The sequence below is a fragment of the Felis catus genome, chromosome B1 (assembly GCF_018350175.1).
Source record: "Felis catus isolate Fca126 chromosome B1, F.catus_Fca126_mat1.0, whole genome shotgun sequence".
Lineage (NCBI taxonomy): Eukaryota > Metazoa > Chordata > Mammalia > Carnivora > Felidae > Felis > Felis catus.
This window is the reverse complement of record NC_058371.1, coordinates 21,747,772-21,751,999: the sequence shown is the minus strand read 5'-3', so window position 1 is coordinate 21,751,999 and position 4,228 is coordinate 21,747,772. Positions and strand designations below refer to the sequence as shown.

General features: G+C 40.4%; 1 pseudogene; it reads right to left on the bottom strand.

Annotated features, from left to right (window-relative positions):
* Positions 1-319: 319 nt before the first annotated feature.
* On the bottom strand, positions 320-3,540 carry LOC101084024 (annotated as a pseudogene).
* Between the last annotated feature and the right edge of the window lie 688 nt (positions 3,541-4,228).

Genomic DNA, 4,228 nt, shown 5'->3' with positions numbered 1-4,228 from the left:
AAACTTTCTGTGATTTTTAAGTATGATTGTGTTGAACATATCAAGCAATTTAAAAAGAAATGATAATATTGTATCTTCTAATCTAAACACAATATATTTCTCTAATTATTTGAGCCTTTTTAAATCATCTTAGCATCTGATAGTGTTCCAGGTATAGGATTTATACATCTTTTGTTAAATGCATTCCTAATTATTTCAATGTTATTTTTAAAGTACTTACTAAATTTTTATTTCTGATTGCTTATTGCCCAAATGTGGAAATACAATTGAATTTTGTTTAATGTCATCTGTAAATAAAACTAGTTTTATTACTTCCTTTCTTATTTATATGCCATTTATTTGTTGTTATTTCCTATTGCATGGGCTAGTACCCTATAGTACAAGATTGAGTAGAAATGGTGAAAGCAAACATCTTGATTTGTTTCTATTTTTTTGAGATAAAGCATTCAGTCTTTCATCATTAAGTTACATGTTAACAACAATTTTTTCATAGATGCCCTTATTAGGTTAAGAAAACCCCCTTCTCTACTGAGAATTTTTATTGGAAATGGATGTTGGGTTTTGTCAAAGCTTTTTTTCACATCTAAAGAGATAATCGTATGGTTTTTCTTTTGTAATCTGTTAACGTGGTGGATTAGGCAGATCACATTTTTTTTTCTCACTAAACTTTTGTTTTAACAGGTCTCAAAATTCTGTGACAGATTTTAGATCATTGTTTCTATTAAGAAGTACTGATTTTAAAAACTAATAACTTAAAACTGCCACATACATACATACATACATACATACACACAAATAACAAATGGTCCAGAAAACATTCTCCTTTCCTTCTGAAGGTTTTACGAGGCATTGCTATCATTAACCAGTCTTTTACCATTCAACTTAAATGGCCAATTGACACAAGCAGTTCTGAGACCTTCCTTCCACCACTGATGAAGACGGGGTGACAGGTATTAGGGATAATATTCGTTTAGCCTTCAGAGTCTTCTGGGCAGACTTGGTGACCTTGCCAGCTCCAGTTGCCTTCTTGTCCACTGCTTTGATGACACGCACAGCCACCATCTGTCTCACGTCAAAACAGCAAAACAGTCCAGAGGAGGATGGAGAAGCTTTCAACACACATGGGCTTGTCAGGAACCATATCAATGATGGCAGCCTCAACAGGTTGCAACAACTCAGGACCATCTTATAGCTTTTTGTCCTGAACGACGATCAATCTTCTCCTTCAGCTCAGCGAACTTGCAAGCACTGTGAGCTGTGTGACGATGCAGCACAAGTGCATAGCCAGCACTGACATGGCCTGGATGGTTCAGGATGAGCACCTGAACTAGGAAGCCAGCTGCTTCCATTGATGGGTCACTTTTGCTATCACCAGCCACATTGCCATGACAAACATCTTTGACAGATACATTCTTGACATTGAAGCCCACATTGTCCCCAGGAAGAGCTTCACTCAACACTTCATGGTGGATTTTTTTTAACATTTATTTATGTTTGAGAGATACAGTGTGCGAGAGTGGGGAGGGGCAGAGACAAAAGGAGACACAGAATCCGAAGCAGGCTACAGGCTCTGAGCCATCAGCACAGAGCCTGATGCAGGGCTCGAACCTACAAACCTCAAGATCACGACCTGAGCTGAAGTCCAGCGCTTAACCGACTGAGCCACCCAGGCACCCCCGTGGCGCATTTCAGTAGACTTCATTTCAGTTATAACATTGACTGGAGCAAAAGCGACCACCACGCCTGGTTTAAGAACACCAATCTCCATGTGGCCCACAGGAACAGTACCCATACCACCAATTTTGTAGACATCCTGGAGGGGTAGGCTTGTCAGTTGGATGAGTTGTTGGCAGAATGCAATCCAGAGCTTCAAGCATCGTGGTTCCACTGGCATTGCCATCTTTACGGGTGACTTTCCATCCCTTGAACGAAGGCATGTTAGCGCTTAGCTCCAGCATGTTGTCACCATTCCAACCAGAAATTGGCACAAATACTACTGTGTCGGGGTTGTAGCCAATTTTCTTAATGTAGGCGCTGACTGCCTTAACGATTTCCTCATATCTCTTCAGGCTGTAGGGCGGCTCAGCAGAATCCATTTTGTGAACACTAACAATGAGTTGTCTTCCACCCAGTGTGTAAGCCAGAAGGCATGCCTCAGGGGTCTGCCCATTCTTGGAGAGACTTGCTTCAAATTCACCAACACCAGCAGCGACAATCAGGACAGCACAGTCAGCCTGAGATGTGTCTATAATCGTATTTTTGATAAAATCTCTGTGTCCTGGGGTATCGATGATGGTCACATAATAATTGCTGGTCGCAAATTTCCACAGGGAGATGTCAATGGTGACACCATGTTTATGTTCAGCTTTCAGTTTATCAAAGACCCAGGGATACTTGAGAGAGCCCTTTCTCACCTCAGCAGCCTTCTTCCCAAATTTTTCAATAGTTCTCTTGCTGATTCCACCACATTTGTAGATCAGATGACCAGCAGTGGTAGACTTGCCCGAACCTGCGTGTCCAATGACGACGATGTTGATATGAGGCTTTGCCTTTTCCATTTTGGTTTAAGTTTAGCAGTGTTTTCTACGACACCTGTGTTCCGGTGGCAAACCTTCGTAGGCTGAATTTCAAGTGTTAAACCAAGGTGGACTCCTGCATAAACATCATTTGATCATGACATATTATTATTTATAAATATTTTTGGATTTGAGTTACTGAAGATTTTAGAGAATGTTTGCGTTTATCTTCATGAAGGCCATTGGTCCGTAGTTTCCTTGTAATATTTTTGTCCAGTTTTGGCATCAGCATCGTATTTAGATAAATGGGGAAGAATTTTCTGGATGAGGTTTATAAAATGGATATTATTTCTTGAATATGATTAACATACATTAACATTTTAAATCTTAACCTCTTTGAAAACAACATGAGGTAGGACATTATTATTACCATTTTGTAGGATGGTTAATCTACTTGCTCAAGGGTCACAATTTATAAGAGTCACAGTCATGGAGCCAGAACTAGAACCTTGGCTGTCTGATACCAAAGCCCAACTCATAGCTACTTCACTATACTGATTTCTGTTACAGCCAAGTAAAATGAAATAATTTCATTTCAAATGTAAATAGCGCATATTTTCTAATTCCTTTTAAGCCCCATACATGAAGACTGATAACACGGTAGAGACAGTGGAAGTCTTTTACTTAGGAAATATCTAGTCTTTGGAGGAATAACTGTGTGATGGGTTGTTAAAATGGAAATTTTTTTGGCCCCAAATTTTGCTGAGGTTATAAAAGGCCCAGAAACAAAATAAAAGGTACAGAATTTGCAGAAGGGATGGTCATAAACTCTTTTGCAGACTTAGCTTACAATCAGCCAACAGCAAGAAACAGTTGGCAATTGAAGAGCCTGGAACAAGGAAAGTCGGAGAACTGTGTCATTTTTTCACCCACCAGCCCTCATTGTAAGTTGAGAGGAGGAGGTTTGAGAAGACCATAGGTAGAGCCAGAAGTTTGCTCCCAATTGTGCAAGAGGCAAAGAGATTGGCATTTGACGCTCACCTGAGGAGAGCAAATGCAAAAGTCAATGCTGTGAGCTACCTGCAATGTCAGGACAAAGAAAGAGAAAAGGCAAGGAAGCAACTTTTCTTCCCTTGATACATGAGAGTGAAGCAGGCTGAATCCTCTCAACAGATGTATCCAAAAAGGAGACCCAACCAGGGTGAGCATACCACAGCAGTGAGAGGCTACGGCTCACACCAGCAAGAAAAGGCTCGGAAGGTGAGTCAGAGAAGGTTAGCTAGAGAGTGCATCATCCACTCATAAAACTGCAAAATGGGACATCCAAAGAACGCACAAACGTGCACCCAAACATGAATCAGATTTGGGCCTCCGTCAAAACTTCCAATGCCATATCTACTGGCTAGTGTCTCATTTAAGACCTGAATTAATATCCATGAATATGATTTGTCTTAATGTAGGCACGTATGCGTGTGTATGCATGTGTATGCGTGTGTAGGTGTGCTCACGTATGTGTGTGAACTTTGTCAGGGTTTTGATAGTGGTGTTATATTGGCTTTGTCCAAAAAATTTTCCTTCACGGCCCAAGTACAACTATGCTTCTTCTGATGTTATTACCCTAGATAAAAGTTAAAGGAGGCCCAGGGAAAAACCGGTATTCTCCTGGTAAAGCTCTTTCCTACCGAATCTTACCTTTACAGAATTACCATTCG